The sequence below is a fragment of the Setaria viridis genome, chromosome 8 (assembly GCF_005286985.2).
Source record: "Setaria viridis chromosome 8, Setaria_viridis_v4.0, whole genome shotgun sequence".
Lineage (NCBI taxonomy): Eukaryota > Viridiplantae > Streptophyta > Magnoliopsida > Poales > Poaceae > Setaria > Setaria viridis.
In genome coordinates, this window is record NC_048270.2 from 8,835,761 (window position 1) to 8,856,185 (window position 20,425).

At 43.0% G+C, this 20,425-nt stretch overlaps 1 pseudogene; it reads left to right on the forward strand.

Annotated features, from left to right (window-relative positions):
• The first annotated feature begins 11,604 nt into the window (after positions 1-11,604).
• Positions 11,605-14,214, forward strand: LOC117866986 (L10-interacting MYB domain-containing protein-like; annotated as a pseudogene).
• The last annotated feature ends 6,211 nt before the right edge of the window (positions 14,215-20,425 follow it).

Here is a 20,425-nt window from a genome sequence, read left to right on the forward strand (position 1 = left end):
GAATCTCTGTAGGGCTGTCTTCCTCATAGATAGGAGATAGAGGTGTTCCCTCCTGGTATGGAGGGTTGTCTAGATAGGCAACAAGGCGTGACTTGTCGTCCTTGGCGAGAACATATGGCTTCATGTTGGGCTAGTAAACGAATCTGCCTTGTGGAGTAGATGTGATTACCTGGCCCTACTGCGGACTTGATAAAGGGATTTCCTTGTCTGGATCCAAGTGGTAGTCGAGGTCCTTGATCGAATCTAAGTTGAATTGAGATCTGAATAGGGCTGCTTGGTAGACAATGCTAGTTTCAGAGTCCGAACGGGAATCAACATGTATCGTAGACCGACTCACACAATGTCTTGAGCGCCAGCTTGTGAGAAATAGTCCGACTGGTGGGAGAAGTCGAGTTATACTCAGACTCATCCCTTGGGCCTCGGAAGAGGTCAAAAATTTCATTGAATTTTTCAACGAAATCCTCCAAAGCTTGGCGATGGAGGTTGATGTTGTAGTGCTTCTTCTCCGGGGCCGGCGATGTGGCGGTGGAAATTTCCAGGACCATCTGTGACGCAGACCCAGGAGCCGAAGATGAACATCGTGCCTGCTTCGAACGTGACGGTAGGCTTGATGATGACTTGAGCCATCAGGTTCTCCGATGGATCTTTGACGAGATCCCCTACCTGGTGCGCTAGCTGTTAGTGTTTAGACCCGTCAACCTACCAAGGGGGTACCTGAGGTAGTGTTTTATGCGTGGGGCTCGTTAAAGACCAGGAACTCGCAGGTGAACTCAAACACACGATTTAGATAGGTTCGAGCTGCTTATGTCGCATAATACCCTACGTCCTGGTTGGATTGTATAGATTGATGTTGTTTGGAGTGGGTCCCTGCCTCGTCTTATATTGCCGGGTGTAGGGTTACAGGTCAGTTGTTTTACAAGAGTACTAGTCGGATTCGACTAGAGAGTCCTACTTTAATTGTTACGAGTAGTTTCCTAATCCTCAACTAATCCTTGTCCTCCACGTAGACCACGCCGTCCTGCACCGTAGTCTCTATGGCTGACACGTGTCGGTGTACATCCCCATATTGTAGGATTGTCTAAGCCTCCCAGTGGGCCCATAGATGTATGGCCGACACTGTGCTGCGCAGTCTACCGGTGAAGAGGCGGCACGAGGAGGTGCCGTGACAGGAAAGGCGATGTTGCGGCCTGACGGTGGAGGCGGCGTGGGGAGGCGCTGCGGCGGCGGAGCCCGCGGGAAAAGGGAGAGGTGCTGGTGCGGGGGAGGGAGGGGGGAAATTTTGGTAGCCTGTCGACATCCTGCTGGCGTTACCATGTATAGGGTGCCGGTAGCAAGGGCGGGTGACGCCACCACCCGCCCCTAGAAATCGTTTCCAGGTGGGTGATGGCATCACCCTTGGAAATCATTTCTCCGTTTTTGTTTTTCTTCTAAAATGTATTTTTGAGCTATTAAATGATCTCAAATGCAAAAGTTGTCAACTACAAAGTTTAATGTCTCGTTGAGCTCTACAATTTTGATATAAAGTTTATATTCATCCGAGATAAATTGTAAAAGTTTGTATTCAAAAAATACATCCACTAAACACATTCACATGTACTCACACATATACTCATACATTCAACTTCAAAAATTATTGTGCTTCTCAAATGAAAAACATATATGCCAACTTCAAAAGTGTTAGGTAATTGATTCAGTTACATGACATAATTGATTCAAAGTATATGAGATAATTGATTCAAACTACATATTACATGAGTTAAATAGACTCAAACTAGCATATATTATGCGGTAACAATTCTTGATTCTCCGTCCTTGCGTGCCCAGGGCATTTCATCTTTCTTTATAGTTGCTTCTAAAATCATCATCTTCTATGGTAGGTCTGTGAAGAGGTTCCTTTTATTGTACTGATTATATTCTTCAACGTCTTCGACACCATCAACTCCTAAGATTTCTTATTTTCCAGGGACTACAACGTGCTTTATCTTTTTTGCAGGATCAACAACATACATAACCTGTGCGACCTGTGAAGCAATTACCCAAGGGTCATCTTTGTAACCAACATTGTTGAGGTCAACAATTGTGAGCCCATAGCCATCCACTTCAACACCTTTTGGGTGTTTGACCCAATGGCACCGAAAGATCGGGATCTGTATATTGGAACCATAGTGGACTTCCCATATATCATCTATGATGCCATAATATGTGGTATTTTGGCCGGTTCTCTCGTCTAAGGCCTCAGATGAACACCACTGTTCTGAGACACAGTCTTCTTGTCCTTCGCGGCAGTATAAAATAGATATCCATTAATATCATAACCTTACCATGACGTGACCTAGCTAGACGGGCCAACTGCCATTCTTTTGATCGTTTGATCTTCCATGGTTTCCCCATATGGTAGATTTAGGTCTGTCAACCATGTGGTCAAATGACGCTTATGCTCCCTCGTGATCCAATCTTTCGAGCGGCCCTTACTTTGAGCACGAATCACACTCAAGTGTTGATAGACTAAAGATGATATTATTGTGAGGTGTTGCATGATGCTATAATGGGCTTGTTGCACATCTTTGAAGTCCTTGTCGATGAAGGTTTTCCTTCCTACTGTGTCGATCCCTTCCGATATCCCCATAAATCGTGGAATAGGCAAACCAATTCGTACTTTACCCTTTAGGTAACCTAGGCAAGACTCAATGATTTCCCCTGTATTATATCCCTCTATCATGGATTCGTCGGGATAAACACGATTCAGACCATACCGGTTAAGAACTGACATGAAACACTCATACGTCCACATTTCATGTAGGTAAAGTGGACCCAGTGCCCATATCTGATTGACCATGTGAATCATGAGATGTTCCGTAATATCAAAAAATCTCAGAGGGAAGCACATCTCCAACTGCACCATAGTCTTCCTAATAAATTCTTGCAGGTGTTTCAATTCATCTTCATCAATAACCTTTTGAGAAATTTTGTTGAAGAAGTAACACAACCGAGTGATAACCATTTTCACATATACAGGCTTAATTGCTCTAATTACTATTGGAAGGAACAACGTCAGCATCACATGACAATCATGACAGTTGTAGCCGGTAGCGAGAGATCTTTCATCAAGACTAGTTTCCTGATGTTGGATGAGAATCGACTTGGTACTCTAATCCCCCGTAACAACTGGCACAATGCCTTCTTCTCATCTAGTGTCAAGTTGTAGCTAGCCAGGGGTAGTTCATATCTTCCATTCCCCTTATCGATAGGGTGAAGGTCTTGTCTTATCTTCATGGCTACCAAGTCTTGTCGTGACTTCAGGGTACCCTTTTCCTTGGCTGATGTCTGCAGGAAGAGACCAATTGTGTTACCAAACACATTCTTCTTTAGTTGCATACCATTGATGGAATGGCGGACCTTAAGGTCCGACCAATACGTCAAGTACTTGTAAAAGATCCACAGCTTCTTGAATGGCACGCCATCGATAGGTGGCTTATCTCTATTTCTCTTCTTCCCATCTTTTGTCATCTTCCCATAAGGAACCTAGATGGTCTTGACCATGTTGAAAAAACATAGTACCCATCTCATTTTTTTGAGCAGATTCTAGGTCGGGCTTGCCGCCAAAAAAAATAATAGAACTTCTTACTTTGGTACCTGTGTCCTTCCACCAAGAAGCGTCTGTACCCAAGGTAAACTACCTTTCTAGAACCTTCTAGGAAAGACCATACGGTGTCATCAATGCACACCGTGCATCCTGTCTTACCTTTCACCTGTCCTGACAACACAAACAATGCTTGGTAATCATTGATCGTGACGAAGATAATGGCTCTTAGATTAAATTCCTACCGTGTAAAATCGTCAATGATGTCGATACCATTCTTCCATAAAGTTTCCATCTCTTGCATCAAAGGCTCAAGAAAAACATCTATATTGATGCCAGATGCTTTGGTCCTTGTATAAGGATGGATAGCAAAAGGTACTTTCTCTTTTGGCACAACCATGTTGGCAGGTTGTACATCATCAAGATCACTGGCCATGTGTTGTGAGTGCTGGTCCTTTCACCGAACGGATTCATTCCATCCGTACTTAGTGAAAATCAAACATTTCTTGGATCATTTCCAAATTGTGGATACTGCTCATCGCACTTCTTCCACTGGAGAGCATCGGATGGATGTCGAAGCTTTCCGTCACCCTTCTTGCGCTTGTCTGAATCCCACCATCGCATCCCTTTAGCGTCCTTTGGGTTTGAGAAGAAACGCCTAAGGCGATCGATAACAAGGAGTTACCACATGACCAAGGTAGGAATTCTACTATGCTTCTCAGAAATGCCTAAAGTAGTTTGGCTCAATAGTGGCAACACTATTCCTTGCGCCCTTCCTCTTCCTTTTATTCCCATCGGTTGGACCTTGCTTGTCGTCATCACAATAACTGGAATTGTTTTTTTACCGACTTGCAGAACATACATGACATTTGTCCAAGCCTTTGAAAGTATCCCCGTGGTACAAGATACAATTATTTGGACATGCATGAATTCTTTCCACACCCATCGTGAGCGGACTGGCAAGTTTCTTTGCTCCATATGTGTTGGCGGGCACTCTATTTGGCTTTGGAAGCAACCAAGCTAAGATACGCAGCAAATCATTAAAACTACCATCCGACCAGCCGTGCTTAGCCTTTAGAATCAACAGCTCAAGTATGAAACGAAGCACGGTCCAGTATTTTGGACATCCATTTGAACGCTCGTACACCTTCTCCTTCGCTGATTTCTTCACTATCTCGAAGTTTCCTAACACCTTTGCACTACCAACCAATAGTTTCGCTTTGGTGTGACGCAACATCTGGCTAAGGAAATCACTATCATCAAGTTTGTCATCGCCACTACTATCATAACCACCATTGTCACCACCACCACCATCGCCACCCTCGTCAACACATCATCTCCATCGGATCCGCCACCATCATCATCGCCGCCACCCTCATCAAAACAATCGTAAGCATCAAACATTCTATCAAACTTGACATCTTCCATGATTTCATCGAGCGGATTCTGAGGGGGTGCTTTCTCAGCATGATATGTCCGGATCATATAGTCTTCAACGAAAGCTCAAACCATCACATGCGATCTTATTATAGTTGTCTCCCCGAATACTCTGATGTTCTTGCAGGTTTTGCACGGACAAGGCACCATCTTTATCTTCTGAACCATTACATTATTCTCCGCACCTTTAATGAATTTGTGAAGTTCCCCATGGAAATAGGCGTCTGTTCTTCGTGCTTGGTACATCCATGTCCTATCCATCTCTCTGAGCAGCAAAAAAAAATTACACCACATATATGTAATTACACACATGTAGTATTTCCTAATAAACAAATGAAAATATAGAAATCACGGAAAAAATGAAAAACAATTATTCATCATCCATGTTAACTTGTTTTGTCCCACAAAATCTTGAACAAAATGAAAATTATATCATGCATGGGTCAATATAGAAAAAACCAAATCTTCTTCTCTCTCCTCCATGGATATTTAGAAAATTCATCATTCATGAATGTGGCTAAAATATCAAAGTTGAGTACAGATGATTAGATAATCTTGTTCTCCTACCTAAATAACCTAACTTCATCCAAAAGTTTGAGGTAAATGGAGATTCAAATGGCAAATCCACACCTTGGAGATCTGGATCTATCTAGAGGTATATGAAACTCCATTTGAGCCTAAAACCTATGCAATAAGCTTCAAAAAGATAAGGAAATAGCATCAACTTACCTCCTATAAGCTCTGGCTCCAAGGAAACAAAGTTGAAAACCTTCCCCCACCTTTTTCGCTTTCTTCGATTTTCGAGCAACACCACCCCTGAGCAGTGACTGTGCTGTCAGAAGGAGAAAGAAGCCCAGCTGGCTGTTTCGCCCATGCCCAAGGGCATGTCATCCCATGGCCCACCCTTGGAGAACCATTTGTAGGGGCGGGTGATGGTGTCACCCACCCCTGCAAATGGGGGCTATTTCTAGGGGCGGGTGATGCCGTCACCCACCCCTGGAAAGATCATTTTCGGGGGCCGGTGACGGCCGCTCCTGGAAATTGCACCCATTTGCATGGGCGGGTGACACCATCACCTACCCTGCAAATGGTTCTCTAGGGGCAGGCCACATGCTACAGTACCGCCCCCGTTTTGTAGATGCAGGCGGCAATTTCGCCCGCCCTTAAAAAAAGGGGGCGCCCCTACAAATCGTTTTTTGTAGTTGGATTGTTCGACTAGGGTTTCATTTTCCTCTTTTATTTTAGAAATCTACATCATTCATTTTCAAATGGTACGGTTCATGTGGAGTGATGCCTGGCGATTTTGTAGGAGGTTGAGGCTTTTGTTTTGTTGTTCATTCAGATCTGTTTTGCAAGGTGGTTTGATTTTTTGATTGGACGCCTGTTGTAATCTATATTGTGGGGAATGGAAATGCAATTTTTACAGCTAGATGTTGATTGCAAATGTAGCCTGCTGCCCCGTTTTATATCTGACATTCTTTGTTTTTGCATTTGTTGAAAGTTCTTTATAGCACTGAAATTTTTGCATCTTTGAAACAGGATACCTGAAACCATTTTGGCCACTATTCTCACTTGACTTTTTAGAGATTAGTTTGTTTTAGACTATATATTAATGCTATGCTAGGTTAATTTACCTCCATTTCATTGATTCACACCTGTTTAGAATCTCTAACTCTTTTTGTACCTATATATTTTTTCATCCATATTATTCTTGAACTGACTCTGCTAGTATGAATAACCATAATTGACATGGCAATTATCAATTTAGTAGAATCTTTGCTTAGTTTTCAGGTTTGGGTTGACAGATTTTTCTTTATTTCTCCATTTTGAAAAAAATAGCGAAGTAATTCTTGCTCTGATCCTCTATAAAATATTTTAACTTGGTCCGTTTTAGTTGACAATAACTCATATTTTTTTTGTATGTCTACATGATGTTTTTCAGTCAATCAGAACCTGTTCATAGTTAGAACCCATTTTTAGTTAAATCCTTCAAGCTGATTGGTTGGTTTGCCACTGCAGTACAAGGAGCTATCTTTGCTGTTAGAAGGGAGGGTGATTCACAAAACATGCCCAGGCGTAGTATTCTAACAATGATTCTGATTTTCAAGACTTAAATCAATTACATGGCTATACAAATATAGTATTCTCCAAGATTCTGAAGCTTTAATTCCAGTTCAATCTGATGTAAGTTTCTTCGCTTTTATAGTCTTTGGTCCTCTTATCTTGGTAGCAAGTCCAGCTACAACACTGTATTGTCTTTGTTCCTCTTATCATCTGGTCCAGCTACTTGGTGCATCAATAGATTTGTTTGATAGGTAACATGTGGCTTTCATGTTACAGTACCACAAAATCTCACTTTGTAGTTCTTGTGTTTCTGGTCTGCAACAACAGTAGCATGGTAGGTTTCTTCCCCCACCCCCCACCCCCAAAAAAAAACCGGCAGCATGGTAGGTTTAGTTTATTCCTGGTAAGTTCATTTCAAGTACTTTGTTAACTAATTCATGCTCTGTTCTTTTTCTTGTTCCCTGGTACATTGCAATTTGCCTTGTGCAGTTCGATTCAGTACTTTCAGTTCAGTGACAATTCACTGCCTGTGAAGTGTTATTTTCATGCCACAGTGAGCATCATCATTGTTTGTCTAGTGTTTTTTATTTCCATCGTTTACTTCTTCAAGCTAGCTAGTTCTGTTGCAAGGTAAAACAACATCAGTTGGGTACATATTTAACTAGCTATTGTGTTTTCGATGTTGTCATCTAGTACCAATTACGAGATTTCAAGTAAGGCTGTTAATTTGAGTTCAGTAGATCATTAGTATGTAAACTCTCAGTCCTATCTGTATGCTTCTTGGATAGCACTTGGATCGATCTTTACGCAAGTTGGTGCTCCTTCGCCCCAACTGTTAGCTTGTGTTTTGTTTCCACATTGCATCAAAATTTCTCTCTCCATTATTGTCCTGTGCTGGTTAAATACATATTTTCCCAAATAACTTATTTTTTGAAGGAATATAAATGTTCATGTAAGAGTTCAAATAATTTATCTCATTTGTATAGCTGCCTAGTAGTATTTTTGTGAGTGACCCTTGGACCCCCTATGGGATATGTTAAAAAGTCAATGCCAGTCAGACCATGTTAACAACATATGCCAATTAACTGTTTAACTGTCTATTTGGCCCGCTCAAGTATTTAACAGTACAAGCTAATTTTATTTACAGTTGTCCATTTTCTGTAAATTGTATTATATTATTATGTAAATGAGACTGATTTTTTTAAATTTTAAATTTTGAAGGTTGTGTTTGCATCTCACTTAGGAAATAAATTTGTTATTTGACTGACTATGGAAAAATTTGTTCAGCTGTTTTTATTTTGGCTCGATTTCATTCTTTTGAAGGTTGTGTTTGCATCTGAGAGATTAATCAGGAAATAAATTTGTTATCTACTATAAAAAAATTTGTTCAGCTATTTTTATTTTCATCTGATTTCATTCTTCTGAAGGTTGTGTTTGCATCTGAGGGGTTACTCACTTGGAAAATAAATTTGTTATCTGACTGACTATAGAAAAAAAATATTCAGCTATTGGTATTTTGGCCTTCTTTCATTCTTTTTAATCAGGTATATATTAATAAATATATATATTGAGTCTAATTTAGTGTGCTCTAGCATTTACATCACTATTTTCTCTAATTTACAGTGCTTCAGTCACTGTCATTTGTTTAAGTATGAAATGTAAATCAGAAAAAGTTTCAATTTTGAAATTTGGAAGGTTGTATTTGCATTTTAGGGGTTCCTCGTGGTTACAAAATTGTGGTTTGCTTGTTCATTTGCTTGTCTTATCTGAATCAAGATATTGGTTATCCAATAGGTTCATTTTTTATATTCTTTACTTAATCTTTGCTTATAAATATTTTATTTGGAAATGCAACTTCGTCACCTTTGTGGAAAGACTTTTGTTAGAGATGATGTTATGATGATCAGGGACAATATGACTTATCTTGGTATCAAGAAGGTGATCAGAACTGTCTGGTTGTAGCTTGGTCCGCTACTAATGAAAATAACAACCGGTTCATGACCATAGTTCGTGCTTTGGAGAGGATAGCTGGTTCTGCTATTGTTGCTTTGTTCAGGATTGCTGTAGACCCTGTGCGCAAGTTTGGATTCATCCTTTGTCTTGATGATGAGAAGGCGCAGTCACTTTGTGGACATTATGGTACAGTTGGACTGGAGAAGATCTTCATTGATCTGGTGAGCAGTGTGCAACAAGTAATGCCTTTTGGTGATGATGTCTGGCAGCACCAAGGGTGTCAAAGTGGATCTGATTTTCAGATGTTAAGAAGTGAAATGAGAAACCCTACAGATGTCTTTTGCTACCGAAATGTGCAACTATATAGATGCAGCAGTCAAATGCCTCTTTGTTTGTGTAATATGCAAATCTGTAGCTGCATTATCAACACATCCGCTTTTCTATGATTTATGCAAAATTCTAGATGCAGCATCCAGATGTACTCTATGAACTATGCTAATTGTGGATGACTCTAATTATCTATGAACAACTCTATATATTGTAATATTATTGTTGGAATTAAGCTAATCCGCAATGGTATAAAACACTCGGTTTGTGTAATATGTCTTTTTATGCTATTGATATTATGGACCGTTTGATTATAATATGATGATTTAGAAAATCGTGTGACAGATCACCTCCAGCACATGATTTTTTTTTTGTCCTCCAAACCGAGTGTTTTAGCCAACAAAAATACTCGAGTGCTGGTACCCCACAAAATGCTCGAGTTAGAGCAACTCCAAGAGGCTGCTAATCTTACCCCCAATACCTTTTTTAAGGAAAAAAGAGAGAAAAATGAACTCCAACAATCCACCTAAACCTTCCCCAATTTTTTAGCGACGCTAAAAAACAGCCTGCCACCGCGTATATTTTAGCGTTGGCGTTCCTCCCCCAATCCTGTTTCCCGCATGCCCGCGTGTCCCTTCCGATGGGCCCAATACGATGACGTGGCCTGTGTTTGAAATATTGGGGGCTATTTATTAGCGATCTGCTGTGGATTGATATGTTTTTGGGGGAAATTTTTTTTGGGAGAACCCCCAATACATAGTTTTGGGGAAGAATTTTTTAAGATACTCTTGGAGTTGCTCTTACAGGTAGACAGACCCTTCAATATTGAGTGGCGGGGACACCGGCCATTTCAATTCCTAGCTCATGAGACGGCTGGCGCACGGTACGTTAAACTTTGTAGTCGTTTCTAGAACCAAATCTACGCAGTCGGCGTACATTTGGTTGCAGCCATTGCATGATTGGGTTGGATGGACTCATGGACAGCGGCAGATGAGACGAATCAAGGAGGTCGCACTCTTTGCAAGTAGAAGATCGATGAATTCTGCACCTTAAATACTAACTAACTGTTATATGTAGGGTCGTTTTAAACGAAAGCTACCGGCAGGACTTTACATCGATTTTCCGTGGCATCATTATCTGGTCGATGTCGATTTCACCAATGAAGATAGATTAGATAGATCAAAGGATAAAGATCGCCAGGTCATTATTTGTCTCATCGTGAAAGACGGAGGCGCCTCTCAGGTCATCAGTGATCATTTATAGTAATGGATATAGATCACTGATGATGATGTGGAGCTCGAGCAGATTCCACACCGAGAATCCTGTTGGTTATGGTCAGCTAATCAGGTTAGGTTCTTTATGCTGTCTGCATCGTGTCCACATGGACCCCATGCGATGCCTACAAATGTACTCCGTATATACCAATAATACAAGTATACAGACAAATCAAATGACTGCTCCAATCCAGAGTGCAAAGACTTCTTCAGTTTTGGCTGTATGTTGTGTGGCCTCTAGCTAAGTTGTCGCGTGTCGTTAGACTTAGCGTTTTGTTTATGTGTAGATTTCCACCCTGGGTATTTGTATACGGAAAAGCTACTTTGTCTAATCTTGGGATAACGTAATTCTATGACAAGAGCTAACCAATGACCTCTCTCTTTGGATTTTCTAGTGGGCTAGTGATCGATTGTTAATTTAACCGTTGATAGCGTGGGCCTCTAATGTTTGCATTAATTAATATACTGCTGAAATAGTTCTAGAAGCAGAACGAGGTATGGTATGGGCCTTGGACTTTGAGCCTCCAAGATATGTTGGCTGGTGTGTCACCATCACGGAGCATAAAACCTTACTACAAAGTGAAGAAGAAGGGGAGCTTAAGACTCGTATCTGGTTCCCCGACACCCTGCAAAGTGCAAACATGATACTTATTTCAATATTGTTTGCTATGATCCGTATGGCATGCATAGCTAGTGTCAGAATCTCAATTCTGTATGCTATTCTGGGACACTACTATGATCTACTAGATTAATTGGACGTGTACTAATTCCATAATTCAAGTCAGTAGAATCTACAATTTTACTTATTAAATATATACTACAAATAGTTACAATGATTCCTTATATATAAGAACACACGGGTGACATTCCTTTAGGCTCCCTTTCGTTCAGCTTCCCCAGGGTGCTCTTTTTCGGCCAACACACAAGTCTTCCACAGGATGCTCTTTTTCGGCCAACACACGAGTGCGCTAGATCGCGCGGGTCGCGAACAGACCGAATGGCAGAGGTGTTGCGCAGGCCGGTCAGACCGGTCCAGCAACCCGGTCAGACCAGTCTCCTGAGGTTTGGCCCGGATCAGTCGTTCGAGGGGATAACGACCACACTTATGCGATTAAATATATACTAGATTCCTTATATATAAGAACACATGGACGACATTCTTTTAGGCTCCCTTTGGTTCAGCTTCCACAAGGTGCTTTTGCTATCAAAAAGCTGAACGCTAACCAAAGGGCCGAAACTCGCAGCATCTTTGAACGTACGCAGCTGCTTTCCATAGTATAATTTGCAAAGCACCTTGCCCCTGCTTCCACGGATGCGAAGTCCAACCTTTCAACAAAATTACCCACGCTGCCAGCGGTAAGTTACGTACCGCTTCATTTCTTTTCTTCCCCAACCCGCTTAAGCCATTCCCCAACTGGAGCCACGTTAGGGTTTCGCGCCTCTCTAGGTCCGGCCAGCGGCGGCGCACCCACCGGCGGTCGCCCTTCCCACCGGCGACGCCCCTCTCCGGCCACATCTTCTCCGCCCTGGAGCAAGCAAAAGGACTCGGGCAGCCATGCACGCCCTCCGCCTTCCCCGCTCTTCTCCTCCCCGACGCCTGTTGCAGGAGCAGCCGCCCTCCCCACCGGCGGCACCCTTCTCCGGCCGGCTCCTCTCCATCAACTAGCACTCAAGGTGAAGATCTCAAAAGCCATCCCCACACACCCTCTTTGCCTGAAGCCTACAAATCTTGTGCTTTTGCAATTGACAACTTTGAGGTTGCTTGCCTCAACAATCAGCAATCTGTACAATCTAATTCTTGCTTGATCCTGAACAATCGCATAGTTTCCTTGAGGTTGCTTGATCTGAACAATCTGTACAATCTAATTGTTGTCCTTTGCTAACTCAAAGAGGTGTCAATAAGTTGTCAATTCAATTATCATAAATCCAACTGATTGTTGAGGCAAGCAATCAGCAATTCGCCTGATCTAATGGCTACAATTCTACAACAGATGCATTAACATTGATGAGCTTTCAGACAATCTGCTTACCTGGATGCCATGCGTGTTGATGTCTAGTATTCTTTAGGCTCTGTTTTGATGGGCATGATGGTGACTTGATGTTTTTTTTCGTGCAGAATTTTAGTCAGTATGTGCAGTATACTAGTTGCAATATGAAATGGTTAGAAATGAAGATGTTATCTGAAATGTTTGAAACTGCTAGGATTTGTGGATATAGGAAGCTTGTGCAAACATCTATGTAGGCCCTTTTGTGTTGTTCATACAACATTTATTTGCATGTACAATTGTTGGGTTTATGATAACTGAATTGCCTGCCACAATTTTTTTCTTGATTTAAGAATGGTCGATAAGGCAGATTGGTGTGATGCCAATGTGAGGCATTTCATTGATATCTACAAAGGAGAGATAGAAGCTAGGAATAGACCGTTAGGATTTTTCAATAGGACTGGTTGGAAACATGTTATATCTAAGCATGAAGAAAAATTGGTCAGAAGCTAACAAAGAAACAATTGAAGAACAAGTGGGACAATATGAAAAAGGAATATACATGGTTCATGGAGTTGAAGAATAGTGCAACTAGGCTTGGATGGAATGAGGCAAAATGAACTGTTGAGTTCTCTAAGGAATGGTGGGATGAACACCTAGGTGTAAGCACTTTACTGTCATTATTCATTATTCATTTTTATTGCTTTCATATTGTGTTACTTGCAAATTAACCATTTATTTCATTTAATTTTAGAGGTGCAATAATTTTGAGAAAGGTATCAAATGTAACCATGTGAGGCTCAGAAAACAAAGGCTGAAGCACCTTGATGATCTGCATATATTGTTTGATAAGATACATGTCAGTGGCACCAGTGCATCCTGCCCTGGAGATGTATCCTCTGATGAGTCAAGTGATGATGATGTGAGTGAGGTAAAAATAACTCAAGACATTGATGATGTGAAGCTAGCTGCTTTGAAGGAATCAAATCCATGATGAGTCAAGTGATGACGATGTGAGTGAGGTAAAAAAAACTCAAGACATTGATGATGTGAAGTTGGCTACTTTGAAGAAATCAAAGCCATGGAAAAAGAAATGCAAGGAACACTCTAGTTCTATATAAGAGAAGGATGAGAAGAGCCCATTCTTTCGATTGTACAAGAACACATGTTTGAAGATAGAAACTGCAGCAGATAAGATATCCTCAAGTGTTAAAGCTTCATCAACTCCTCCAACCAATCCAGTCCCAAGCATTGCAGAGGCTAGAAAGATGGTGAAAGATTGTGAAGTGCAAGAAAAAACTACTCTAATACACACAACCACCTTCCTGATCGTCAAACCTGAATTTAGGGAGGTCTTTAGCTCCCTGGAAATAAATGAAGGAAGGTTCGATTTGCTTGAGAGAGAGCATGAAAAGGAGTTGCTGAAGTGTCAGTAGAATCGTTTCCTAATTTATCTAGTGTTGTGTTGTGAACCAATATTTGTTTATTTCCTTTTGTTGAGAACCATTTGTTGCCTGTTATCTGAGAGACCATTTGTTGAGACTATTTGAGAACCATTGGTTATGTGTTTATGTGTTGTCCGTATATTTATTTATGTGCTGTCAATATATTTGTTTATGTACTTATGTGATCTCACAACTTGTGTCTTGGCTGCCACAAACTTGTGTATGTAGATGGATGCCAACATAGAAGATTTGGCCAAAAAGGGGCACAAGGGACTACTGCTTCTAGCTAAACTTTCCCAGCAAGCTGCTGTCATTGGCCAAATAGGAAATCTGTACACAGAATGGTATTTGAACAAAGGAGAATACAGAGAAACATCAAAAAGTGGACTTCAATGGGTTATGAGGTGCTTTGGTCATCCGAGGTACTTTTATAAGATGTTTCGAATGAGCACTGGTATTTTCATGGCACTTCATGATTTGCTCATCTCGAATTACGGTTTGACCTCAACTAACAGTGTTTCATAAATTGAGTCATTGACAATGTTTCTGTGCATCGTCGGAGGACCCCAATCATTTTCACAAGCTAAAAATCATTTTACATGATCGCTATGGACAGTTCACACCAAGTTCATGAAGTATTGAATTGTTTGCACAAGTTAGCAAAGGACAATATTAAGCCAAGAGATCCAACTTTCTGTACTGAGCATGAAAAGGTGAAAGAGGACCGTTTCTGGCCTTATTTCAAAGGCACTATTGGAGCTATAGACGGTTCACATGTTAAAGTTGTTGTTCCAGCTGAGGAAGTGGTTAACCACACATGTCGACAAGGATATACATCTCAGAACATGCTAGCTGTTTGTGACTTTGATATGAGGTTTATCTTTGTGGTTGCTGGTTGGCTGGGTCCTGCACATGACACACCGATCCTCAATCATGCATTAGCGAATTTTCCTTCATTTTCCATGCCTTCCAAAGGTATACACTAGTTAGTAATAGTTCTATTGTTGATTTCCTTTTCTTATTTGATTTGGTTTTATAGGAAAATATTATCTGGTGGTCTCTGGTTATCCAAACCAAGTAGGATATCTTGCCCAAAGGAAGCCCATACCATATACCAGAATTCTGGCTTCATTCTAGGCATCCTCCTCAAGGGAAGTACGAGATTTTCAATTTCTTGCATTCATCCCTACGAATGTCATTGAGCGGCTTTCGGAGTCTTGAAGCAGAAGTGGTGTATTTTGAAGGACATGCCAAGTTTCTCCACTTGTACTCAGAAAGCATATCATTCTTGCTTGTATGGCATTGTATAATTTTATTCGTAAGAGCAATTTGCATGATAGAGAGTTTGATGGATGTGATGCTGATGAGGACTACCTACTACAACAGACATGTGGCACAACCCAAACACAAGGAGATGAGAGTCCAGATGGGGAGAATGAGGATACCATGAATACCATTCGCAGTAGAATAGCTGATGGTTTGGTTAGTGTGAGAGGGAGATAATTATGTGGATCATATGTTAATGGTGGACATTATTATGTGAACCATATATCTTTTATCAAATGTTATCTTTGTATTCATGTGGACCATATGGTAATGGTGGATGCAAAACTTAAAAAAAAAAGTTTCCCTTTCTATAATGGTAATTTACATGTGATTCAGTGAACTACACAATGACGATCAATTTGTATAGCAACAGTCCCTTAGACCTTCCAGGAGCATTACAGACCTTTCTTGCCAAACCTACAGTTTCACAACTGTTTCAACCAAACGGCTTTACAGCTGATAGCTCACAGCAGTTTTTCCACAGCTCATAGTCCAACCAATCAGACCCTTAATTTTAATTTGTATTGTCATTCGGATTTTCTACAGTGAGGAGTAGGGGCTAATCTGATATATAGGCACAGAAACGGTTCTAGAAGCAAAACAAGGCATTATGTATTGCTGGAGAAGCTGACTATAATAAAAATAAAGCTGAGATATCACCGGATGGACCACGGTGGATCAGGAAGCACATATAAAGCGAGAAAAATAAAAAGGAAGGAAGCGCTTGGGTTGGATCGGGAAGAACATGCAAGTGCTGTGTTGCTTTACAGGTCATCCTAGCTCCCATGCTGTCCAGCGTAGTACGCCTCAGGGCTTGCGTTGCTTTACATCTCAGCGTAGTACGCCTGAAAAGTGGAAACTCTTATCTCCCTTTCCCCGTCAAGTGGAGCGCACGCATTTGTCGCTTATCTGGTTCGGCCGATGCGTTGCTCTGCTTTCAGTGTCGGAAAGTGCTGGCCTCCCTTCTAGAAGCAATAAGACAGCCTAGGCACATGCATGGACACTCTCGATGGGCCTTTCTACCAGCTAGCACTTGGACGGATGAGTGGTGAGTCTGCATGATGATCATATTCTGCTAGGATCGCCTAGTATTGAAGGTGACAGGCATGATCCGCTGTTTGCTTTTTAAGACGACGTGAGATAACAGGTGACGGCCATTTCCTTTTGTATTTTCTAGTGGCCAATCAGTTAGATTGTACTCCTACTAGATCACCTGGGGCCTCCGGTGTTTGCACCATATACATCCATCAGCTTGTTGTTTATTTCGAGCTCTAGATAGTAGATAGTGCTGCTGAGATGGTTCTCTAGAAGCAAAGCCGATTAAAAAAAAAGAAGGCACCGATCCGCATGGATTCATCTGAGTCCGAGATGCCACAAGGAAAGGGACAGCAGCCGCATGCAGAGGATCTACGGATCGGAGAGCTCGGCCGCCTGGCCCGCCCTCTGCCTTTCGATCGTTGCTTTCATCCCATCTCGATCAGCGCCGTCAGGAAACACTGCTTTTTCCCTCCAAGTGGTGCTTTAGGAAACCGGCCGGCATGCTTCTAGAAGGATGGTATATGTGTCGGCGTCCCTGCTCGATCGGATTGAATTTATCTCCGGCCGCGTGCTTCCACTACCTGCTGATCGAATGATCCTTCAACTCCACGAAGAACAATCAAGGCAGTTGCACGGATTCCATTGGCTGATGTCTGATCGATCAAATCCGTTATTCAAACCACAGCCTGCACATAGCTGGTCGGTTGAACCATCTCTCCGTTGTTGGGAGATCCGGCTGGGTCGTCGAATTCTTCAGTTGGCGCGTACACATAGAATCCTTTCCCCGACGTCGAGCGCGGATAACAACGACAGACTAACTGGCTAGCTGCAGCCTGTAGCTAGCCAGGCAGTTCACAATGCAGAGCAGAGACTTTTTTGGCGCGTACGTGGAGATGATCAAGTTGCAGTTTGACCAAGGTCGAGGCATGCAGCATGCGATGTGCTGCCGACGGCGGGGTACGTCGTTCATCAAGCATTGACGTTCGCGTTGGTACAAGGGCGCTGACTTGTGGCGGGTGGATCGTGGGCAAGAGGATCGCATCGATCGCATGGATGGTCAGTGTGAAAAGGAGAACCAAGAGCGTGCAAGAGGATTCGTGGCCGGCCTCGTGCGGGTAGATGACTCGCTGGCGGCTGGCGCTACGCCAGAATCCCCTACTAGTCCACGCTCCACTGCAGCCAATCGAATCGGAATCAGGATGGCGCCGTTGCATCCGCCGACCGCCGGAGTGCTTCTAGAAGCAAACGAGCGAGCCTCGCGAAGCTGGGCACGGCTGCACGGACGACGGGGACAGCTAGCGACAGTTACCGCAGCACGTGACGTCCACTGCAACACTGGGGAGCAGAGCAGAGCACGTACGGGTGGTGAGGAGAAGCGACTGTAACTGTTACTACTACCTACAGTAATCAGGACATGGTAACGCTACGCTAGCACACGCTGCTCGCTCGCGGCAGCAGGGGAACGAAGGAACGCCGCCAGCATGAAGTGTCTGAGGACACTTTCTTGTGTGCCTTGTCCGGCAGCCTGCCTGCCTGCGCGGGCAGTGCATGCGGTAATTAAACTCTTTGTTTCGGTATGGTTTGATTTGAAAGGACACGGCAGAAGAAGAACCCAGTATACTTAATTTAATTGTGTTTCCATCCAGCAACACATTAGTAGTGGCCGGCCGGGACGAACCGCGTGCATCACGCGCCCGGCGCCCACGCTGAACACGGGACGCTCGTCGCACGTGATCATCTAAATTAAAGCCTACGTACGCAGGCGGCGGAGCTGGTCAGAATTTTTCATGGCGCCGTCACAATCCGAGGACGGCAGTGGACTCGATGGACACTCGAAATGGAGGCTATTCTCATCATGTGTTAGGGGTGTTTGGGAGGATGGGGTTAAATTTTTGCTCCCGTCACATCGAATGTTTGACACTAATTAGTAATATTAAACCTAGACTAATTACAAAACTAATTACACAACCTATAGGCTAAATCGCGAGACGAATCTATTAAACCTAATTAGTCCATGATTTGACAATGTGGTGCTACAGTAACCATTCACTAATGATGGATTAATTAGGCTTAATAGATTCGTCTCGCGATTTAGCCTAGGGGTTCTGCAATTAGTTTTGTAATTAGCTTATGTTTAGTCCGTTTAATTAGTATCCGAATATCCGATGTGACAGGGCTAAAGTTTAGCCCCTGGTATCCAAACGCCCCCTTAATTTATGGTTGATCTAACTTAGAGCTAGATTCTATTCTAGTAAGGGGGTGTTTGGAAGACAGTAAGCTCTGTCACATCGGATGTTTGGACACTAATTAGGAGTATTAAATATAGGCTAATTATAAAACTAATTGCACAACCCCTAGGCTAAATCGCGAGACGAATCTATTAAGCCTAATTAGGCTTAATAGATTCGTCTCGCGATTTAACCTAGGGGTTGTGCTATTAGTTTTGTAGCTCATGTTTAGTCCTCCTAATTAGAGTCCGAACATCAGATGTGACAAGGCTAAAGTTTAGCCCCTGGTATCCAAACGCCCTTTAAGTAAAGCACTCAAGTTACAAATATGAAATGTGGAAATGTAAAGAAGTGAGTTAGAAAGGATGCAAATTCGGCACGATGATTTTATCATGTGGAATCGGTAGTCAAATGTCACCCGGCCCCTAGTCTATGTTGGAGCTCCATCGAGGATATGCTCCCGATCACTAAGTTTCCCCGGTCCCTAGTCTATGTTGGAGCTCCATCGAGGATATGCTCCCGATCACTAAGTTTCCCCGGCCCCTAGTCTATGTTGGAGCTCCACCGAGGATATGCTCCCGATCACTAAGTTTCCCCGGTCCCTAGTCTATGTTGGAGCTCCACCGAGGATATGCTCTCGATCATTAAGTTTCCCCGGCCCCTAGTCTATGTTGGAGCTCCACCGAGGATATGCTCCCGATCACTAAGTTTCCCCGGCCAAGGGCTTCAACTTGCTACAAAGACTCATGCTAAGTCAGATGAGAAGGTTGCCACTAAGGCAAGGCTCACCACTCCCTCTCTTTCAATCACCTTGACGCCGTTTTCACTACGGAGTTTCTCCACCAAGGAAGGGGTGTCCTCGTCTCCATACCAAGCCGGAGGGTCGAAGACTTGCCAGTGAGCCACCAAAGCTTCAAGGCGTCGCCACACCTTGTACAGTTGTGGTTCACTCCTTGAACCGATCACAAGGCTGCAACACCTTGCACTCTCTCTTCTCTAGACCTATCCTAGCACTAATCACTCTTTTAAACTTGTGCTGAGCCTTTGATTAATCACTTATGCACTTTTGGTGGCTTGGATGTGTTCATGATGAGTCTTGATCTCCAATAGACTTCTGCACACACCATCAACTTCAAATGGGCAAGTGGAGGAGGTATAAATAGCCAAAGAATCAAAGAGCCGTTTCTCCCACGGCTAATTAAAGTGTAGATGTTCCAATGATTCCTTTTTGACATGCATCGGATGCCCTACGCCAACAATTTCCAAGAGCACCGGCTTGGGGTCAGCCTGCTGTAAAGGAAGGGAGGATGTCACCGTCCCTTTACAGGCGGCATGCACCAGCCGAGAAGCCGTCTCCAGTGAAGGGAAGGCGGGAAGGAGAAAGGTGCCAAGGGAAGGTAAACGCCAGGCTATTCGGGCCGGACTGGGTTAACTAGAATTAGGCTCATGTAAGCGAGAAACCCAGTAGAGAGGGTTGTTAAGCTGGCTCCCATGCGTGGAGAAGAAGTTGAACTGAGTTGTATCGAATCAGACCGTGCGCTCGTCGCTGGCGTTGGCAGGGACGGCCGCCGCCATCCCCTGAGAGAAACTAGTTCCACCCAGTTATCGTGCTATCCGCAATCCGAGTAGGAGTACGGTAACACTAGCGTGCGTGCACGGGTTGCTCGAGGATGAAAGGAACACCACCGCCCCCACGTTTCCCCCCAAGTCTTCTAGAAGCTCGGGTGCCCTTTTGGAAAGCTCGTAACTGTCTAGGTTTCTTCTCACG